Raw genomic sequence first — 7,818 nt, forward strand, 5'->3', positions numbered from 1 at the left:
CCTGTCTTGTGTGCTTAATCGGCAAAATATTAAATTTGAATTTCACTTTCATTCGCTTCAACATGAAAGATTTTCTCGGAGGTTTCTTGGGCGCGGGGATTTTGTGACTATGAGAGCTTTGATTTCTTGATTTTGCGGTTTGAACTCAAAGGTGAATTTCGCATGAAAGGCGCTCCACTTTTGACGTCAAGCCATGAATGAAGAGCACCACGTGAATGGGAAGCTTTGGCGAAGCTCTCATTTTCTCACATATTTTAGGCTCTGTGCACAGGTTGAAGGGAGATTTTGCCGGGGTTTCGCTCACCTCCACTTGTCTGCTTCCCGATGGAAAGTCATTAATCCGTTTTGTCATATTTATCCACCCCTTGTTTGGCAGTCGAGAGCCAGGCGAACTTCCCTGACGAGACGCTCCTGTGGTCGATGAGATCCCACCGACACTTGGCTGTGATTCCTCACCCTGTGTCCAACTGGCCCCGAGATGATGGATTGAACTTGTGACATTTTATCAACTGGCAGCCCAAGTACACAATTTGCCACCACATTCGTCGTGCTGCTCGAGGGCCCCCTTGTGAGCACGTCCGACAAATTGGAAGAACTTTCCCCCACACTTTCCCTCACCGCCGACACTTCTCGCCTTGCGTGCACAGGATGCCGATGCTCCTCGGCCAGAAGGATTCGCATGATGGACACTTCTCTTCACATCAATTAACGCCAGTTCTGCAAGATGTTAATGCGAATTAATTCCGGGGCGTCTTGAGAATGCCAAACGATCACGTCGAAGCTGTTTATTTTGACGATTTTTGCTATTCTTTTCACTGTGGCCGCTTTTTTCCGCACCCATTCAGATTTAACGACCCTCAAAATAAATTTCCACATCCAAGTCATTAAAAGTCCTGGGCAAGACGAAGCCCAGGAGTTGTGATCAAATTAAATTAATTTATGTTCGTGTTGCATCAATTCTCATTTTGACCGTCAGACGCTTTACGTTGGCGAAATGGAAAAAGTTTATTTTTGAGCCTCGCTCGTCCTGGAATTAGGCGAGAAAGAGAGAGGGCGCGAGAGAGAGGGAGAGAGAGAGGTGTGAGTGTCCGAGGAAAATTGCGGAAGAGGACAGAGAGGCCATCAAAAATGCATAAATTAAAATTATGCTGGAAAGTGGATGAAAAGAGGTAAATCCCTCTTTTTCTCAACGCGCCGGAAACACAAAAGGTCCGACGGAGAGATTTATATATATTCCTTAAAGATCAACTAAATTGTTAGCTTCTCACCATGAAATTTTACACTTTATGGCAAAAGGTTTAATGCTTTTCCAGAGTCTTTTATGAACTCTTTTTTCCCCCCGACAGTTCCTCCAGACAAGCGAATTATTTTCCGTGGAAGTTCATGAATATCAGGTTTTATTGCTCCTGCGAATGGAGAATTAATCCTTGAATTCAATTTTGGCATTCTGACAGTGGAAGAATAGGAAAGAATCGTCATTTTGCTTCCAGGATTTCGAACACATGAACATGAACTTCTTTTCCCTGTCTCTAAAGGTCATGGAAAATGAAATTCTCCACATCATCTATATATGGTAAATGGGCCAGAAAAGAAAATGAATATAACTGACGTGAAACAAGCGGAGTTTTTCACTTTCACTTTAATTTTCTGGCTGAAAAAACTTGCCGTTCGCCTTTTTGGCCTGGGAAAGTCAGAATAATAATGAGTTATTCCTCAATTGAGATTTACGTGCCCTCAGGAATTGGGAAATTTTCCTCGCGGGACGTTTTTCTGCCGGAGTCATTTTGTTCGCGAGGAAGGGATTTTCTCTCCCGAACATGGCAAAAAAGGACGCTTGAGAATATACTTTTCGTTTAATATAATTTACAATTTTCCACCCGTTTTCGCGTGAATTTTCATTTTAAATTTGATCCTCCACCAATTCGATTATATTTCACTCGCTGAGAAAATTCACCGACGTCCATTCAAAGTTTTTTACTTGGTTTTTTTTTACTTCTCTACTCTTTTAGGCTTTTTGGTGGAGATTTTTGCGAGAAATTTCCCGTCAACCATTCACGCCATTTCACCCTTGAAGGAAATTGTCTGACTCTGTGCAATTTCCACCATGAAAAATTCATTGAGTTTCAAAAAAGTTTTGCCACCAAAAGAAATTAGGCGGAGGGAAAAATTGAAATTCCCCCCGCCGAAGAGGTGAATTTTCACCTCGGTAAAATTTTGTAATTAGCGGGTTTTGTAATTTGCAACAATTCTTCGCAATATAGAGAGACCTTCGAATCGCCCCAGGACATGTCATTACTGGAGCTATATAGGACGAGGCCTTTTGCCACACAAAACGTCGTCACGAAGGGAGGAAGAAGACCACATTCTCTCTCAGCCTAATGATGCTAATGACAATGTCACAATTCTTGACTCTTTCAAATGCCATCGACAGAGAAATTCTCAGGACAGTTGAATCCAGAAACATTCCTCGGCAAATATTTTAGTTGCGAAATTACAGATTTCGCAATAACAAACACAATGGCATGTTTGGCTGATATATAATTACAAAATTTCATAATTAATCTTGGGGAATGCTTCTGACGGAGATCAAAAGTATTCTCTGCCAATGAGAGCAAGTCTCTTCCTCCATTGCAATTATTAATTTGTGTATAATCGCAATTTGTCTCCGAATGTGTAATACAAATTCTCAAGATTACATTTGATGTTACGTTCCTGGGAAGTTTTTCATTTGAACATCGTGAACTTAAGACTTTTTCACGCTCTTCCTTCACAATCTTCTCTCGCTCGAACATCTTTCTGCCGATGTTCTTCGTGTTCAGCTTTACCTCTAAATAAAGTCACAACCCAATCCACTCCCCTGACATCGTGTCTTCCAGAGTACATCAATTTTGCAGCAGACGAGTGGGTCGAATCCATCACGGGAATCATGAGTGGGTGGAGGTCATCTCCCAGAGAAAACGCCAAACATTGGTTTCTGGCGAATTTCACTTCATTGATTCGCTTATCCTCATTTCAATTTTCCGTACAATTGACGTCACGCCGTCGTGGCGCAATCAGAGGAGCGCCTTTTTATCGTCTCCACACCTGGAATTAGATTCACTTGCGCGCCCCTTGCACGGAAGGGATGAAAAGATTGGGTCGCGCGTGGAGGAAGGAAAATTTGGAGAGCAAATAGAATCTCCAACCCTTCCACTTCGCGATGGGTTAAACGCTTTGCCGCATGGGCAGGTGAAATTTTTTTCTCTTTATCACTATTAATAATTCCCGCCACTCTTTGTCTCCCGTCGCAATTCTCTCGTGAGATTATAATTATTTCCGGCACGGGATTTCAGTCTTGCGGATGATTCTCCGTGTGTTTTCCTTTCGTCTCGCACAGGTTGTTTGTTCATGTTTAAGGAGAGAGGGAGGGAGAGAAAAAATATACATTTTGCCAGGGAGTGTGTCATTAGCATAAAATATGTATTTCTTTCACTTCCTCCCAGACGGAACGGAAGGAAATCCATGAGCGGAAGGAGCTTAATCTTATCTTGTGGTGAGGAATCGCGTGATAAACATTTAAATTACTGCATGGAGGAGACAATTTTCCTCCCTGCACAACTCAATGGGGGACACTTTGAATTTCCTCACGTGTCGGGAAAATCATGAAAATTCCCACCCCATCCGCACGTCGCCCACATAAAATACCGGTGAAGTGCCGAAGGCGGGCGCGCACAATTGCTCGCGGCGGATGGATTCTGCATCCGAAAGCTCCGCACAAGACACTCCACATGTTACAAGCGCTTTTATGATGTATAGACGAATGTGATAAGCGACCTTTTAGCCCCTCTCTTATCAAATATGCAACCCCTCAGAATGTGTTCAATGAAAATAATCCCGCTGAGAATATGGCGAGAATATACCTTAGAGAGGATCCAATTTTTACGAGTGCGACTTAAGCGGCGGGAAGCTTTCGCGAAATGCTCAAAGTGCAATAAAATTCTCCGCATCTTGTATAAATTTTCATGCCGCCCAGCGTGGCTTTTATACACCCCCAAAAATTGCCCCCTCTCTCCCTCTAAATATTCTATATTTGTGCCCTTTTCTCCTGAAATATCTCCGCCCGGATGCAAACAGTCGGAACATTGTGTAAAGAATTGATTTTTATTTGCCTGCAAATGATTTATCTCGACCATTTTTTCCACAACATTTCTGATTTATTGCATTTATGTTTTATTTACAATACACAGTGTGGTTCAAGCACTGTGCAAAGCGTACAAAGCTCTCAAGAAGATTGCTCGTGTTTTTCACTCACAACAGTTCAATTGTCTAATCCTATTTGGTAAGTAATATATACATTTGTTGGTGAATTTTTGTAGAACAACACATATTTTGGAAACCAACCGCCGTCGAGCAAATAAATACGCTATTATATGTTTGTGTTTCTTCTCTGCTTAATAAAACATTATGGCGAATAAAGATCTCTCCTTTTGAAGCTCCTTTTCACTGGCTGCAATTTCCCTCATCTTTTTCCGCTGCTTTTCCTCCCACAAGCAATTCAATATTGCGGCGTGAAGAGAAGAAAAAAAAATACTCAATGAGAAAACTTAATGAACTCTCCATTTTCACTGCTTGAAATCTTCGCTCCCAAACCGTTTTTTTTTTCTTTGAGATATCGATTGCCACAGCGAAATGTCTCATTAAAATCGCCCTTGGCATTCACAGAAAGTCCCACAATTCTTCTATTGTGACACATTGTGGTCAAAAGCGTCATTTTCTATAGAACTCCTCATTTTTCTCTTTCTCACATTGTGATATTACACTTTCTCCCATCAGTTCTGAGTAGCAATTTAAATGTTTTACAGAAAAATCACACTAAACTTTGCCCAATAACTTTTATTCGTGTGATGTTATGGAATGAACACAGCATTAATTTATAATTCTTCCAATAGATTGAACAGAAGAGATCTGGAACATGGCAGAATTGATGATTGAAGGAGTCCAATAAAACGATTATAATTTCATGAATTGGGTGGAAAATTTCAGTGGGACGGCACATAAATCAATTCATGATGACCCAAACTTCTTTAATAGCCATGACTTATTGTATTTTCCCCCTTTTATCAAATTAACCATCTTTCCGATTGAATGAGTTTGATCGGTCCGAATTAATTTATGGAGGCTTGTAAGCCATGCTGAAGTTGTCTTTTCCGACAACCTCACCTTCTTCTTCATCTTCTCCTTTGGCTTTTCTGCCACAAAAGCATCCCGACATATTTCCTTATTCAGGGGGTTTTTTGGGGGGGCGACAGAGTATCACTCTTCATTCGTCTTTATGACGGAGAAAAGTCTCATACATAATTGATGCTGGACTTCTTTTTCCCGCAAAGGAGCACAGAAAAAATCCAGCATCAATGCAAAATTGAAAACAAGGCGAATGATTCCATTTTGATTGTAATTGACCATGAAATGAATCCCTCGCAGGTTGTTATTTGCCAGCAGAAATCCGAGTAATTAACTCATATCCCTTCTCACCATCCCTTTCACGTCGCTGGCGCATAGACAACAGCACAACGCGATGCTGCGGAGCTTTTTGCATGTAACTGAGCATTTTCCACGCCACGCATTTCCATGCTATTGTTTTCACCTGCACAGCAGGGAAAAAGTGCCGCGGAAGAGGTGTAATTTGACTCGCAAAGCCCGAAAAACGCAAATGTGAAATTGTTGTGCTCATCAAAATGTTGTGTGTGAGAGTAATAATTTTGAACGAATTTTTAACATCAAATTAACAGTAGAGAAAAAAATGTAGAATATGAAAAACTGGAAATTTCGCCAATCCGCTTCGTGGAAATCTGTTAACTGTATGCATAATTGAGCCAGGTAAGTCATCATAAAATGCAAGAACTAAAGAACCAAACTGTCTAATTTAACGTGTATTCTTTGTATTTTCAGTGCTTCTCGAGGTCCTTCTGCTGCCGATTGACCGTCGAGGAATTACAGCAAGGAAGCAAAATGCCCATCCAAGAGCGGACTGGCTTCAAAAACGTCGTGAAGCATTTTTAAACTACATTATTGAGCATATTTTGAGCCAGAGAAGGTGATTTTCGTATCATTTCGTGGCTTCTGTGACCTCTGGTCAATGAGACTGGCCAGCAATGAAGTCCGTCAGAGAGGTCACGATACCCAAAACGGGACGCAAAGGATGCAACTCATCCTGAAAATATATTTTATATATCATATTCTTGATTTTAAATAAACTGTAAAAGGATTTACAAAGGATCTAAGATGGTTTCATTTGGAATAATGTTCCAAGACTTATTTTACAGCACAGAATAATTTATTCTAGGCAGAATTTTCAGCCTCTTTCCCATTTTGACAAGCTCAAATATCATAAGAGAGCAATATTTGTCGCATAATCCAGAGCAGTGAAAAATTTTCGCGAGATTTTCACGAGTTTTAACCATTTTTTGTTACATTTTTACACATTCTTTACGTGTAAAATGTAAAAAATAGTATTTTTTACCACGTAAAGATGCAACACTGTGATAATCATAATCACTCGGCTCTGTGTGAGAGTATATTATGCAAATACTCAAATTTACAATTTCCACAACACAAAACTGTAATCAGACCACATTAATGAACATCGATGATCTGATAAACTATCCTGAATAAGAGCGGAATGCGCTAAAAAATGTCCTTGGCCTCAATCTCATTAGTTTGCGTTTGTTGTCCACAAAAACACAACATTTCCTGGGGAACAATGGATTTGACTTGGGATTTGATTAAGAACCATGACAAAGGGGCGACACGGACCACTTTGAGCCCACTGTAAACCTTCCCTCTTTATATTGCGAATCGAGATAGAGACATTAGGCGGATCTTGATATTTTCATCTTCTCCCACAGAAGCGGCGCCGATGGTGGAAAATGGCGTGGGTGGACGTAGCTGATGGGCAGATGTGTGCGAATGTGGAGTGGAAAGTGTGCAAGAAAATAATCAAAACGAGCATCAGGAGGAAAAAGCGGCGAAAGTGGAAAAAGCACGGTTCAGGAAGAGCTCGTGTGATTCTTATGTGCATCTCCTCGGACTTGTGGTGAAAGCTCAATATAGAGAGAGGAAAGTAAGGAGCATCAAGTGGGGAGGGGAGAAGAAGAAAAAACACTATCGAATCTCGGAGAGTGGCAAGTTCAATTTGTGCGGTTGATATTTGCGAGAGAAAATCGCTGGATATTATATTGTTTCTCATATCGCAAAATATGCTGTGTGCTTTTTGTTCTTGCTCACCACCTCAATTTCTCCGACTGTCCGTGAGTGTGGGCGAAAGTTAATAACATAGGAAGCAATCAAGGTCTGCAAGAAGTGGGATAATATCGGTGTGTGTGGACAAAAAACGCGTGAGGAAATTGCCGAATCGTGGGAAATTATGGGGTGGTGCGATTGTGGACGAGGCAATCCCACTGCTGACACCATTGTCATCCTCGTGATGCTCGTGCAGCCAATCGTGTCGGCGGCAGTCACTCAATTGGGGGTCAATTGGACGGGAAGGACGGAGGTCATCTCCGCCGCTCAGATGCCACAGGAAGTGACTGTCAGTGGACCAATTGCTCGCCAGGCAATTAGTGGCGAGCGTTACGAAATTGTTAGAGAATTCGGTGCTAATCCAGTGCAATTCGACACAACCGCCGACCACATTTGCAAACTCCGTCTCAGCGGTCGAGTCATCCTGTTCAGTCGCTCCTGCCTCCGTCGAGCGGAGCTCTGCGATCCCTTCACGGTGACAGACTGGATTTTCCTGCCCGTGACGAAGTACATCATCTGCCACAGCGAGGATCTCGTGCG

This window comes from Phlebotomus argentipes, unplaced genomic scaffold (genome assembly GCF_947086385.1).
Source record: "Phlebotomus argentipes unplaced genomic scaffold, Phlebotomus argentipes genome assembly contig_15, whole genome shotgun sequence".
Lineage (NCBI taxonomy): Eukaryota > Metazoa > Arthropoda > Insecta > Diptera > Psychodidae > Phlebotomus > Phlebotomus argentipes.